Source organism: Sander lucioperca, chromosome 7, assembly GCF_008315115.2.
Source record: "Sander lucioperca isolate FBNREF2018 chromosome 7, SLUC_FBN_1.2, whole genome shotgun sequence".
NCBI classification, from domain to species: Eukaryota; Metazoa; Chordata; class Actinopteri; order Perciformes; family Percidae; genus Sander; species Sander lucioperca.
This window is the reverse complement of record NC_050179.1, coordinates 6,541,653-6,557,485: the sequence shown is the minus strand read 5'-3', so window position 1 is coordinate 6,557,485 and position 15,833 is coordinate 6,541,653. Positions and strand designations below refer to the sequence as shown.

Below are 15,833 nucleotides of genomic sequence, written 5' to 3'. Positions count from 1 at the left end.
CTGTAGCCAGGTTGTGCTGCTCTAGGCCTGATCTTAATACAGTACGGACACTACACCATATCTACTGTCTCAAATGGTAACCTTACTGATAGATGAAAAAGACACAGCTTTATGGTCACATGCGGTGAAGCCACAATATCAATATTTCAAGGACACAGGAGACCAGGAGAAGATGTGGTCAGGCCTAACAAAGATCACTGCAGACGTACTGTAGATGAAATACCAGATCACTTTAATCCAGTCTAATCAGATTTCCCATACAGAAAAAAAGACACTTGGAACAACACATATTTAATCTCCCTTGTTTTTGGTAATTATTTGTTTACATCTTATGTGCAGAAATGATGTGCCGTTTTAGCACGCTGCTCAGTGGGGATAATGTTTTCTTTTCAAGTTGGAAGGTGAAGAGACACATAAGGAACCAATAGGACCAAGTTGTAAGTTCATTTTTTTTCCATTACCCAAAGAGGAGACAAACTTCACATGACTAATTGAACAACAGACACAGAGGAATGCGTGATGACATCCTGAGCAGACAAAAACTGGGACTGGAAGTGAAACAGAACAGAGCCTGGTTAAAAATAAAAACACTGGCGAAGGGAGGCAGAGGAGGAGAGACATGTCAGTGGAAATGTACTGTAGATCTCAACATGGAGGACTACAGAGAGATCTTAATGGAAGTCTGAAGTGGTGGATAAATGGCTACTCCGGTCTGGTCACGCCACCAGTCGGCACCGGTCCAGCAATAAACAAGCAGCGCCACACTGACCAGGCATCTTCCACCCCACTTTGTTTCAATCTGTTATTGGAAAGCTACACACTTCTCCTCCATATTCAATTGAAAGAGGATGAAAGTAGAAGGGGAAAATGTCTCCTGGTGAGACTTGGTGTGATTTGGGGATCCAATTTGGAAGCCTATTTTCTGTAAACATTGTAACTGCAGCTTGTTTTCAGAGAACACACTAGCGAGCAGCATTAGGCTGTTCGCAATGTGTATAGAGGAAAAAGACAAGGTCTTGGTAATAAGGTTCTCCAACCCTAGCAGCAGATCTACGCTGGCTAATGACTGTAATTAAAGAGCCCAGCTCCACGAAGGGATCAATGACGTGGGATCAGCCCAGACAGGACGTGGAATAGACGTAGCTACAGCAGAAGGAAGCGACCGCAGGGCTGAGTTTAAAAACTTACAGGCTGTACAAATGGGAGGCTGAGTGGCATGCTAGCATATGTTATAAGGGCCTGTAAATATTTAGGCATTCTTACAGGGGCATGTGGCTGCGACTCTGATGTCATTTCTCCTAGGCCTGTCATTTGCTTTAGTTAGAGGCTGAAAACCGAGTGTGGAGCAACTGTAAACACAGATCTGTGAAAAGGGGAATACTGGGAAACAGAGTGTCACAGGACAAAAATACACTGTGCAAGAAGCGCAAGTTATCTGCATGACCATCACATGTCTGACCCAATGTATAAAGATTAGGGAAGAGAAGGGAGAGGGTGGAAAATTGCAGATGCCATGTCTACGTGATTTGCAGACACCAGCATAAAACATATCTAACAACTTCCTTTTTGCATATAAAGTTGAGAGGGGAAACCAAAACTGCTGCCCAGATGAGTCAGTGAGGAATAATGCATGTCATCACGGGCGCGTGAATAGGAGAGTGAGGCTGGGGGGCAAACGCAGACACCCAAGACATAGAGCTATGATGACACCTCCACAGATCTGCATTTCAGAAGACAGCTCTGAGCCCCAGGCAGGTTTGAAGCACCAGGATTAATATCCACCTAGACTAGAGACACATTAAGTAAAAAAAAAAGACAAAAAAATAGTTGAAGAAATAAGAGATTCAACAGAAGTTATTGCGTGCAAGCGAATGGAGAGAGGACAGAGAGAGACTCTGTCCTGCTTAAAAGGGAACTAGACAGTATGTTCAAGATGGAAATGTTAACATAAACAGAAAGTTATAAACACAAGGGCAGTGGGTACTTCCACATTGCTCCAGCAGCACAAGGGGCATGGTTGGCTGATCAGGCATAGCTGAAATTCCTGTTAGATCACAACCAAGCCAGGGAGGTATACACTTCTACAGATCTGTGTTTAGTGTGATACAATGCCCCCAACTCAACAAGGTCAATGCCAAAGTAAAAGCCTGACTCATCCTAACACCCTACATGAGCCTGCTCTCCAAAAAAAGTATGCAACTAAATGTGACAAAGCTCACCTTCAGACTGCATTTTTCCCAATGTTTTATTACCATTTATGCCTAGTTTTGCTGTTTTTATTCCAGATGTTATTTGTTTTTCTGCTTATATTCTACCTGTCTTTTCCCTCCTGAATCCTCCTGCTGCTGCCCTGGGCCACTAATTTCCCCATGGGGATCAATAATAAAAAAAAACATATCTTAAAAAGCATCACCGTTACTTAGGAAATACCACCTCAGACAACAGCAACTATGACCAGTGGTCACTACAAAATGTCAGCCTCTAAGGTTAAGGTAGTATCTTTGGCAGTGTTATTACTACTGCTGCCGAGACTACTGCCACAGTAAAATGGTCTGTCAGTTTACAGATGAGAGGCAACAGAGCCAGTGGCATTTAACTAGATTCTCAGTTAACTTTAACAATTGCTGTATGAACAGATTTTAATAGGTCCCTTTTGGATCATAGGCTACTGAAAGGCTGCAATACCCACCTCATTTAACAAAGACAAGGACATGACACTGACAAAGAAATTATTTCATTTTCATAATACAATTTCATTATGAACTTTAATGAAGGCAGACAGTCTTGCCTACAGTATATACTTTGTTATCCCCAGCTTACCTAAAACACAAGTATAGAAACTACCTGTTTGTGTAATGTGGAGCTGAATGACAAACATCTTAACAGTTATATGTGAACTCTCTGCTTTACACTTCCATTTCATTTATTCAGATTTATTGCAAAGACATAATGACCAACAGCAACTGAGTGCTAAAAGAGGCCTGCAGGTTTCACACTGGCAGTGGCAAGGAGATGTGTGTATGAAGAACATCTCATCTTTTGCCCGCAAAACCTTGCCTAATTTCTAATTTTGATTGAAACAGACAAGCAAGAGACAGACACCCAACCTCCAGCAGTGCTGCCACCCCCATGTCCATTTCCAGCTGCCAGCAGGTTTCAGCAGATGCCAGAGATAAGGACAGCATGTTTCCTCAAGATCCAATTTTGCTATTTCTATTTTAGAACACATTCTGCCTAGAGATTTTTTGTTAGTTTCTAAACGTTATTAAATTAAATTATAGAGGTTTATATTTTTAAAACAACTGCTAAAAAATTCCGTGCATTTGCGCGGCACTCCGACACTGCAAACCGTCACCAATGAAAAGGGACCTTTCTGCTGAGTTCAAAGATACCTACACAATAGTCTACATTAAACAGGTCATTAATTGTAAAAAAGGGGCGTGGCTTAATCATAGGGGGTGGGCTAAACCATGAACCTATGATGAAAATTCACCTCTAAGGTCTTAAGATGGCACAGACCAAATTTGAAGTCGATCAGATGAAATCTCTAGGAGGAGTTCGTTAAAGTACGACATGTGGAAATGGCCAAAATCGCACTAATTTCAAACTTTCAATTCAAAATGGCGGACTTCCTGTTGCGTTAAGGGTATGGCTCTAGCTTTTTTGTACGTCTTGATGACATGCTATATATGTGTACCACGTTTCGTTAGTCTACGTTAAACGTACTGCAGGGGCTCAATTTTTTTAATTTTGTAGGGGGCATTAGCGAGCCATTTTTGTACGCCTATTCCCGAAACCCTTAAAATACGTACATTTTCACCAGGTTTGATGCGACCGCCAATTTTGGTGAGTTTTTGAGTATGTTAAGCCCCTCAAAACGGCAATTAATTTGCCGGATAAAAAAGAATAATAATTCCTTCAGTTTCAATAGGGCCTTCGCCGCTGTCGGCGCTCGGGCCCTAAATACAAAATGAAAAACAGTTTTCCAAAAATCTACAGAAATCAAACTATAGGAGGTGCAAATGCAACATAACTTTTTGTATTTTCATAGGATTGAAGATGTCATACCACTTAAAATTGTAAATGAGGGACTTTAACACAAATACCTGGCAGGTCATCTATAATTCCCCTGTTTTAAATGAGTAAAACATGTCATGTGTATTTTAAAACACCATATTTTTAAAATAAGGTTGTTCAGAGTCAAACTCTGCAAGTGAGTTACTTCCTAAATCAATGAGGATCATTCATCTCTTCTATGAAGTTACACTCTCACAGACCATCCCTCTATGTCTTCCTCAGTTTGCCACATTATCTTCCCTCTTTGCTCTCGCAGGTTGGTGTGACCTTCATCTCCAGCTGCTGCCAGTGCACTGACCCTTCATGCATCTGTCACCCGCCAGTCCTGGCTGAGGCTCACATTCAGTACTCCATAATTAATCGCCCAGTGTGCAAAAAAAAATTAAAAAGAAGAGGGCCAATACTTGACTACCATATTAACATAAACCAGCTGGACATCATATTAGCTGTAAAGCAGAGGTGATAATTAAAAATGATCTTGGCAGGAGTAAATTGGTCAGTTTGAGGATTAACTGTGAAATGACTTGGATAAAAACGAATTGCACCCTCTGGTGCCTTAGCTCGGATTAAATGGCACTCAACATGGAGCAACTCTCATTCCTGAACAAAAAGTGCAGTGAAAATGCATTACAGGTGGAATAAGTGGCTCCACACAGTTTCCATTATTCCTCAGCTACTCTAAGTCCATTTCAAACCCAAATCTCTTTGAGAAAGATATATCAGCACACTGCCAAATCCTGCACAGGCTCCCTCAATTTGCACAGAAATAAAGCGTTGACTCATCTTCAATATGTTAAAGTCTGAGAGATCTGTGAATCGTCTTTTCATCATGAAGCAAAAGGAGCAGGACTACACATTAGCCAGTCACATTACACTGATTGAAGCAGACACAACCAACTTGCCTCTGAAATGTTTAAATAGATGGCATTTTGATAGCAATACGTGCCAGACTCAATTACCAAAGCAAAAAAATAAATTAGCTCCTTGCTCTCTTTTCTGCTGCCAATACAAGTATTAAGAAGAAAGCCTCTGACTGAGATTTCCCAGGACAGGAATCAAGGTGACCACTCACTCTCATCATTGCTGATTAGTTTTCAGATACCTGCTTCTGTGCTGTCTAGCTGAAATGGCTGGCTGGGGCTGAACGTTTGCCAATGGCCTGAGCTGGTTGACATGCCTCCAGTGAGCAGGTAGCTTAAAAAGCCTCTGTGATATTCTGTGTGTCAGCCTGTCAGTTCAGCCGTCATAGGGAAGTGGGTGAGGGGAAGTTGAGGCATATTGTGTATCCATCACTAGTGTTCAGTCCTCAGCTATGCAACCTCATGTCTGCTGACAGCCAACACCACACAAAATGCCTTTTGAACAGCAATGGAGATCATGTTTTCCTCTGGGCTAACTTTTTTTTTCCAAGTTGCCACCTACCTACCTCTCTAAAACTCATATCATGTCTCTCTCTCGCTTTAAAAAAAAAAAAAAAAAAGAAGAAAATTCTACCCACAACCTCTCAACCGAGCAATTAAGGGAGCTCCCTCCCCATGTGAATCATTTATATCTTTCACGAGCGTGAGCATGTTTACAATATTCATCATGCTCCTCTTACTCATGCTTCAAGCACTGAAAGTGTGGGGAAGAGTCACAGAACGGTTAAAAAAGGTAGATGCGAGGACAGCAGCAGGGGAAAAACCAGCATGAGTTGACAGCTGCATGGAGAAGTAAGCCACGATGGGTTGAGTGGATGATGTGGCCGGTCATGTACATGGGATGAAAGACAGTGAGGGTTAAGGATGTGTTAAGGTTGTTTTTAAGAGGTAAAAGTACACCCTGCTGAGCTGAACTTGACCATAATATCTGGGGCTGAAGTGCTTGGCTTGGAAGCCTGTGGACAGACTAGGTTAAACTCTGAATTGCAGTTAATTAGCTGCATGAGGCGGTGTATTGGTTGCCATCTTCTTCCACAGATCCCATCCTCATAGTCTGCTGCTGGGGGAGTAAGCATGACAATTAGCATGATCACATCTCACAGGCCTGCCATTCATCAGCTTTGTTATCTGTGATCTCAAACACAGAAGGCGAGAAGTGTTGAGTGGCGAGGGTGGCAAGGGTTTGGCTTGTGAAGTACAAACAATGCCACAATCGGAGTAAGAGGGTGGGGTAAAGAAAGGAACACTGTTGAGGGGATACTTTAGGACAAGGCCATGAAATCCAAGGGCAAAAGGTGGGAGCTGTAAAACCCGGCGGAAATAAGATCAGAAATCCACCTCACCATGACGTCCCTTCATCAGAAGATAATCATCAAGACATAAAAAGACAAGCCTATCTCCTATCTGAAGCAAATCTCTATTCCCCAGATTCTAAAGCCGTCCAACTTCAAGCTGACGTGCCCTTCACGCATCTGCCCATACTCCCCTGGAGTCTATGTACTTTAGATAAACAAGAGGCACACATTATCACATATGGGTCTTTCTCATGTGCGCCACACCTATTTCATACATGATAAGTTTACGAAGTCCATTCCACAGTGGGGAAATGTTGGTCAAACATTGCCTACCAGTCAGTGGAAGTAGGTCTAACAGACCTTGCAATATGATGAGGATTTATATTACATCATGTTTTTAGTAGGGAAAGGAAAAAAGGAGATTAACTAGTCATTTAAAATGAACCACTTTTGCGATGAACCAACAACATACTCTATTCATGGATCAGTTCGTTTAGTGCTGTTTTTCCGTTTGTAGACTGCAGACAGAAGGCATGGGATTGCTTGTTGCTTTGCGAGGATTATGGTTTTATTTCAAAATGAAAATGACAGAAGTCAATAATCCAAATGCAAAGAAAACAAAAAGAGACTGGGGATGATTTTAAATTCATTTGACTTTAAAAATATTGCAGCACTCTTTGAAATGAGGCGCGTGCATCCAGGAGAGGACATTTTAAACTATCTGAGAAAACTGAAACACAAAAAGGACAGAATGAACTTCAGCTCACCCAAGACATGAAGGAGCTTAACAGCTGAGGGCTCACTACCTTCACCTTTCAGTTGGTCAGAGGCTATTTTACTGGATCCAGAAATAACTGGAGTGGATCTCACCACAAAGTTTCATTTCCAGAGCTGGCAGCCTATTACCCAAAAAAAAGGGTATTCGTGAAAATGCCTGCTTTGTTTGTATTTTCTCTGTTTCCATTGTATTACAGAGTAGGAGTTTGCTTTTGGGATTGTTTTGCAGAATCCTGAAACACTAACATGACCTGGATGAGAAATGTCTCATATTCACTTGCCCTAAAAAGAGCATCTATGATGAAGAAGTGTGGTACGCTTGTCTTTTTCACCCTTGCGGGGAGCAGGAGAAAACATTTATCACCACTCTCCTCTGTGCAGATAAGGTGTCTCTATTTATTCAGAGTGGAAGAGATAAACCCTGAATGAAGCATTGTGGGGCAGAGAGAGAGAGGAAAGAGGGAGAGAGAGAAATTGTAAAAAGAGGGAAAAGACAAGGAAGCAACTTGGTTTTCAATTGCTTGTGTGTCCATGTGAGCAGATGGCATCTTTTGAAAAAACCATCCCTGCTCAGTCAGGAGACAGGAGGTTGACCTCCTGCTCTAACCCCCTTCCAGCCACCTTTCCTGCCTCCATGTGCCCCCTGCCTGCACTAATCCTTTCCCACTATGAGACTGCTTGTGTAATGTTATCTAACAGGAATAATCCCCTGGAGATGGAGCATCCTATATACTGTAGGCCTGTGCACATGGGGAGGAAGATGGCTGGGGCTGCGAATATAAATGGACGATTTAGAATGACAACAAGGCAGTACAGTGGTCGGAGTAGGGCTGCGCCAGGGACTGAAAGATACAGACACACAGAAATGCACAGGAGATTCAACAAGGACATGAATAGTGCTTCTGTCTCCTTGTTCTCTACAAGAAAGAGAGGAAAAGGAAAAGCAAACAAAAGGCAATGCTCACTACTACTTGTGTCCTCTCAGCTGTTGATGTACAGCCTACTGTCCAGAGGTGAGGAACACAGTTCACATGCCCAATTTCTTACTGAAATTGCCTGTGTGTAGGGACAGACGGCTCCTTGTGAGGTGACTGGGCAGATGCTGTGACTGCAATGCTCCTGAGATGAAATGGTTTAGGGAAGAGCATGTCTACAGGGGGGGCTTTATTCCCTCTCTCTAAACACACAGTTGTTGAGTTTAACAGTAGAACAACTTTGCAACTAGACATGACAACTAATAAGCGTTTCAATTACACATTGTATCATTCCTGAACAATAACACTGCCGTAGATATTATTCCACTCTTTTTAAAGAAGTATGTCAAAAGCATTTCATTATTATACTTTGGTTGTTTATTAAGCATATGTGTTTTGCAGTGGACATATAGGAAATACGATAGGCTACTTTGGAGTGACACGATAAATAAAATAGTAACGTGTTAAGAGGGCAACGGCGTTATAAGGCTGTGTAGGCTACGGTTTACGCTCCCATGCCATATCGATAGTGCGTATGATAGGCTGTCAAAACTTGGAGCTCATATGCACCAGGGTTTGAAATTGATACTATGGTTAAATGCTAACGCAAACAGTCCCAACCCCGCTTTGCTGGGATAGCTTCCCCGGAACTCACCTTGGAGGAAAAACAGCGAAGCGAGTAGTTGCACAAACGCGAACAGTCCAGATATTGAAGAGCCCTCTGGTGAAATAGTAAAAAAAAAAAGGAAAAGAAAAAGAAAGAAGTCCGTAATCAAGTTCACATTTTACTCTCCTCACACGTCCCGTGAGAGGTTTCAGAAAGGCACTATTCCGAAGAAAACACTGGCTACCTGGTTGACCAATGTGTCAATTCCTGTTGAAAGGCGACCCGGGCAACTCCTCAACAAAAGACTCTGGGTATGATATCAGGGACTTTCTCCACGCCCATGTACCGAGTCATGTGGCAATTTCCAGGTGTGTCTGTGTGTGAGTCTCCAGGAGCCGCGGCTCAGTTGGCAGCAACTACAACACACCTGTGGGATCCACTCACGCATTCGCCTTGACTGTCATCGCGTTTGAAAACCCGGGAGGCTGTACGAGGGAGGAGAGGAGAAAAAAAAAAAGAGAGAGAGAGAGAGAGGCGCGATCGGGTACGGAAAGGAATGAATCCCCTCCCACCCCACACTCACCGCCGGCAAAGCCTAGGAGACAGCAGACGGAAAGTAGTAGGCTAGAAGAAGAGAGTGGTGAAAGAGAAACAAGTTGTGTTGTCTGTCCGCCGACGCACCGAAATATTTCTGCGTGCGGTGGTTGCGGTTTGCAGCCCCGAGCTGTGGTTCCCAAAGTGTCTGTCTGGGGGGTGCTTCCTCCTGGTCATTCCGGGCAAAATAAGGAATGTTCACAAGGATGTTCACAAGTAGGCTAATGGTTTTAGTTTCACTAACGTTCCCCGTTTCATTGAAGGTAGGCTTACTCACAACATTGAAACTACCCATACAGCATGTGTCTATTCATAAACAATCTCGTGGTTACTCAGGACAATCAACAGACGTCACCGTGGACAGCTTCACTAAACTTTGCTTTTGGAAGGAAACAGCTCCCAGTCCTGTTGACAGGAGGACTGGCAATTATCCAGAGAAAGACACATTTCTGTTTCAGATGTCATGTTTGATCCTTTGAGCATCACCAACAAGCAGAAGCCTCAGCAGCAGGAAGCTCTCTTTTAACCAAATAAAACCAAAACTCAACTTTATCACAATTCTTGACCAAAAACGGACCCATAATGATTAAATGTGATGTAAACTAATACCATCACTATTATCATCACTGGCTTTACTTTTATGTTCCAGTGTTTGTGCTGTTATGATAATATACAATAGGTCCTATAATGGGAGTTGCATTGTTTTGTTGTTTCCCTTTATTTTTAAAATAAGGTTTCATTTAAAATTGTGCAGTTTATCTAAAAGCCCACCTTGGGACAATAATTGCAAATTAGCTGTCACTTTAAATTCTACGTGCAATACTGTTATATGGCTGAATGTAAACTGCACATTCATGGTCTATCAAATAAACAGCTAAATAAAACATAAATAAACCATTGATAGGCCTATTGCATGAAAATGAACACAGATTAATATGGAAATGGAATTCGGGGACATTGCGTGGTTTGAAAATATTATCAAGAGCAACCACTCCTCATTTATTTATATTTCACTGAGCCCCATTTGACTATGTCCTTACAAGAGCTGTATTAGTGGTCATTATAACACAAATTATTGGTGTGCTTGCTGTACTTTGGCTGCTGAATCATTAATCACAAGAGGTATAATTTTGAAGCTCTTTAGTCAAGCTAAGTTTTAGAAAGTGCAACAATCTTTCATTTCCACGTGAATGTCTAACAAGCTTTGAATCAGCCATATGGTTAGGTCTTTTTCAGTAAGAAATTCACAGATTTTTTTACTCATTCATGCAGCGAGGAGCTAAAAGTTGCTCTGATTTCAGATATGGGCCATATGTGTATAAGTACTAATCAAGCGTGATTGGCTCTATCATCACCTAAGAGGTTATATGAATAGCTTATTTTTGCCTTAGAGCCTAATATCATATAGCAGAGCAATTTGGCACACTGAGATTTGTGGTTCTGTGTCATGCCTTGTTGTATGGCTGGGTGTCCGTTTTGTGAGTGATTTATAGGCATGCAAATGAGGGTGTCTGTTTGGGGAGATGTGCTGCCTTTGCCCAGTGGGCCCTGGAGCGAAGACTGGAGACTGCGTGGGTGTGAGTCAGCTCTTAACTGCTGACACAGGCACAGAGCTGGCAGAGATTCACAGAGCAAGATGGGGAGATGGCCTTCACAGGTCCTCACATTGACTGATGAGATCAAGGAGAAACTAGGCCAAGCCAGACAAGTGTCGGGCAAACAGACACCCAGAGACAAAGTGAGAGAGACAAACACTTCCCAATCACAAACAGAGCTGGGAGAGTGGAAAGTGGCGGGGTAGAGCCAAGTTGTTTTGGGTCTGACTTCAATATGTCCAAACCTGTTTGTCCAAAGAGTAATGAGGATGCTGAGTCTTGGAACATGCTAGCCCAGGGGATGTCGGTAGCCAGGAGAGGCCAAGTCAAAGCTCTCTAAATTCACTAAAGTGGAAAAGAAGTTCACTTTGTTCTACTAGATAGCCTGACTGTGATGACATTTTGATCAATGTGCCTATACCTTCCTGCAGCTTGCCTGCATGTTGCTTGAATAGTGATGATCTGTTATCATACCACAGTCAAACAGCACCATTTGTCATACAGTGTCCCTCAGCAGGTCCGGACTGTAAAATGTTTTGACTATGAACACATTATAAAACCTAATTTATGATACAGCTTTTCAATTGTCCATAATGATGTAGTGGTCTTATCGGACTCAAGGTGTATAGTTCAGTGTCTGTTTGCCATGTGGATAGACTGCCCTCTGTTGGTGGCAGCTTGTATTGTTTCATCAACTAACAATCTCATTAACAAACAGGATGGTAACACACCTATTCAGCATTTATAGACTCTTAAACATTTAATACATGTTTATAACATGCTAAAATGCCACTATAAGGACATTTTTAAGTGTTTATTAATGTACAGTATTATGAAAACATATATATTGATACAACCGTGTTTTACTGAATTGTGTGTACAACAAATGTACAAAAAATGTACAACAAATGTACAAAATAACACAAATACAACATAATACAATGCAACAACACTACAACTTTTTTTCATAGTCACATTAACAGATACTGTACACAAAGGCATTGATACATGCCTTGTTTCTGAATTGTTGTGCATTTTCACACATGAAGTTTTGAATGAATTATAAGCACATCATTTAATATAGTAAGGAATTGTGTGTAAGATAAGTAAATAGTTATGAAGTGCATGCATCATTAGCAAGTCCATTAGGTCACTGAGGCATGTCTGAGCATCTTTAACCCTGTAACTCATTCCCAATGCTATTGCAAAAGATGATATATATTTATAGATATTACATTCAAGCGTAAAAAGTATGGGTTACATTCTGGGAGCAATTTGGGTAATTTTTTACTACAGCAAGCGTATGCTTTTTAAATGCATTCATTACTAACTAAGCAACATACAATTTTCACAGATGAAGTTGTGTTAATCATATGACATTTGATTAAAAAACATACACCCGTTGGTCTTGTCTTTCATACAGAAAATGCATTATAGTCCCATCCCTGAATTTTTATTTTTTTATTTTATTTTGGGGGCAATTTGGCCTTCAATTAATAGGATGGTTGTAGACAGGACAGGGGGGAGACACGCACCAGGGCGCCTCATCCCTGCATTTATTTAAAGCTCTATACATCTAATCACATGTTCAGTAAAAAAAAAAAACAGTACAAGAAATAGTTGTATTAATCCTCACATTCTCACAATTGGACCCTTTGTTTGTGCTCTTGCTATGCATCTGTGTTGTCAGTATCTATCAGTCTTGCTATTTATCATATCACCAGGTGAAGGTTGCCAGATGTACTGTAGTGGCAAACCTAAAGATGCAGAGATAACAGATGGAGCAGCTCACAGACACAGGAAACTGTCATGGTGGGGAATGATAAAGGTGTGAAGAAAGACTCAACAGAGAGACAGAGGAAGGATATTTACAGCGTAAGGAACACTTTGATTTGAATGGCTTCCTGACCTAGCTAAGTGTGCCTCCCGCTGTCAATATGACTTATATGTAATTACAGAGGAAGGGAGGGATGTGTGAGCGGTCAAGCGATGGCTACTGTATGCAGGGCTCTGATTCTCCGCAAAGGCATGTGCGACAAGGAGACATCAGGTTTGGCATAAAACGGACTGACAGGCTTATGGTGCCATTCTGATTCAGTCTGGGAATAACCACAAGCTGGGAATAGCAGGGTGGCAGCAGTGTGTGGGTTGGTGTGAACAGTCTGCAAGCATGTGTGTGTCAGAACAAAAAGAAAGACAGAATATTTGAATTAGAAGATTGATGTTTAAAGATGCTGGTTGGGTGTAGATTAAACATACCTACAATTTAAATGTATAATTTTGTATATATTGCTGTGTGGCATTGAGGAGTGAAACTAAAATACTAATGTAGCACTGTGACCTTGAGGTTTAGAGAGAAACTAAAAAGGCACCATGAGCGACATTTGTCTTCTCTTATCAGATGTCTCCTTGCACTGGCTGAGCTGTCATTTTACTCAAGAAAAATGTCATTGTTTTCCTCTCCCTGCTCATAACACAATCTAATCACAGTTTGCCCAGCTCATCCTGTATTGTCCAGGTGGCCCCACTCTGAGAGGTAACAGAGAGACTCTCAGCATCAATAAATGCCTTTAACCAGGCTGATGTGATGTAGCACAGATTACACAAGGGCATGTGTGCATCCAACTACACTCATGTAAACAAATACACACCTGCTTGCATGCACACACTTCTACCCAAAGTGTGCACCATATTCATTCCCTACTGAGCCAGTAATATCTAATTCAAAGAGGTTGAATGTCCTTGACAATGCCATGTGTGATTATGGGGAGAAATCTGCACTGTGTGATCTAAGCTGGATCAGCCTAGTTGGCACAAGCGCAGTCTAGAGACTTTACTGACAAGCTTACATTTCCCCCCAAACCAAAACAGTCTTACTTGACCTATATGAGCTGCTCCATATGGTGTAAAATAGGTTAGATTGTGACCCAAGTATAACATTGATTTTTTTTTCTTTTTTTCATGCCTGTGATTGATGGTTCAGGGTGAAAATAGCTCTCAACATGTTGAAGACTATGGCAGCCCACTGAGTCCCTTTTGGATGGCACAGTATTTTGTGGGCTGCCCAGCAGCCTGTGCTGAATGGCAAAAACAGCTAGGCCATCTGTTACACTCTATTTTCATCTCCATCCAACAGGGAGAGACACAGCCCAAAGGGACTTCAACTGCTCTCACATAGTTGTATTTGTTCAACAGGTCAAGTCTAAGCCTTGCAGTGCAGGACCACCAAACCAGATCTCATTTATGGCACAGCCCAGGTTATTACAATACCCCACATATCACTTGACTGGGCAGAGCTGGTGATAAAGGAGAAAACATTAATACAAAAAAAGTAATCAGGTGCCACAGAGAATTAGAAGAGATTATTACTGTCACAGTACAAATGACCATAACCCAATGTGCTCTCAAATGCTTTTTAAGCCAGGTTAAAAGGATCATCGTGTAATGTGTTTCACTGGTTGAGAAAAGAGAAATTTGTTGGGCTTTCCAGGTGAGGATGAAACAGAGGCTGGCAGGATTCATTTGAGATTACTTGGTGCAAACATGGTGTAATCCCCTTATCTGCGTACTTACCTGTATCTGGCAGTGAGCCAAGCCTACCTCTATGAACCTCATTGGCTTGACATTCTGGCAGGAGCAAATCCCTGTCTAATGTGTCAGCCCAGGCAGCTTTAACACCTGACACGCCAATGCTTATCTGCTGAGCACCCAAAAGCACCTGCATTATCCCACTGAAGCTTTAACAACAAGTGAAATGGCTTTTTAAATTACAGTTTGTGTCATACACCACAAACGCAGTGTGCAAAGTGCATACCATTACTATGGGGTTATGGCCTGATCAAAATAGCCTACATGTACAGACACCCCTCATTGAAGCCTCCTTTCTCTTGGTGGTTGGCTCCTGGAGGATTTTAGAATTGATAAATCTGTCTTAAGGTTTTTAAATTAATGAATGCTCTAGCCCCTGTTACTATTACTGAGTTAATATCCCTCTTCAAACAATAATCTTAGGATTTCCATTAAAACTTTATAGTAGGCCCAAATCCATAGAACCAAACTATGTGTGTTAATCCTGGCAGGATTCTAATTGTTTTATTTTGTATTCATTTATATATTTTATCTTGGATCTCTGAAACATGTGGCTCTGTAACCTTTAGAAAAGTGTTTGTATATTCAAATCAGAAGATGAAGGGAAAACCATCACAACTGCTAACTACAGTCTTTAACGCTTTCTCAGGGATATTAAATCAAAGTCTAAAGTCGTCTCTGGCCTAGTGCTTAAAATAAATGTGCTTGTGCAAACGTGGCATTTGTTTAAGCAATATTATGAAAGGTAATCCATTATATATAGCACAAGTAAAAATATGGAAAAGAAGAGTCGTTTAATCAATTTCAGTTTTCGTTTAGCCTAGGCCTACAACTTCAGTATCACCGTAGAGCACCATTTTTTTAACAGGTACTGACAAGGTGGAAGTTATGTCTGTGTTTTAGACATACCACTTTTGGACATTTTCCTCCTAAAAAGTTGTACTTCTTCAATAGAATTTTCGAGGAGGCCGCAGCAGGTGAGAAAAGTTCAACGTTACTTGGTAAGTGCTATGCACGGTAGTATTAGTAGGCTACCAACCAGACTGACGTTTTTAAAAACGTAATTTTTGCTGTATAATTATCTATTTTTATAACTTTAAACTTATCTGGGCGATTATCGTGTCAGTTAACGGTAATTATCTATCTACATTAACACACCGTTTTGAGATGTAGCTAGCTATATATAACGTCATATATTTTGTCTGGAAGTAGCTAGCTAGGTTTATATTACATATGTGGTTACTTTTCAAATCAACAGGCCCTCACAGGGACAGTACAGCAGGTTTATACTGTTCTAATCAACAGGCCCTCACAGGGACAGTACAGCAGGTTTATACTGTTCTATGTCGACATCTGGTGGTGTTTCTGTAGCATAACGTTAGTTTTGTCGAGAGACGGATTGGAGT

At 41.4% G+C, this 15,833-nt stretch overlaps 1 protein-coding gene across 2 annotated transcripts in view; it reads right to left on the bottom strand.

Moving 5' to 3' along the window:
• Nucleotides 1-9,416, bottom strand: part of plxnb2b (plexin b2b) — a 131,646-nt gene extending 122,230 nt beyond the window's left edge. The window contains exons 1-2 of one of the 2 annotated variants that reach the window (XM_036002871.1): nt 8,895-9,416; nt 8,699-8,764 (exon numbers count right to left, since the gene is read on the bottom strand). The gene's annotated coding sequence lies outside the window, so the exon portion shown is untranslated. Of the gene's footprint in view, nt 1-8,698 lie in introns of both variants that reach the window. The other variant, XM_031283361.2, reaches the window with a different exon arrangement.
• Between the last annotated feature and the right edge of the window lie 6,417 nt (nt 9,417-15,833).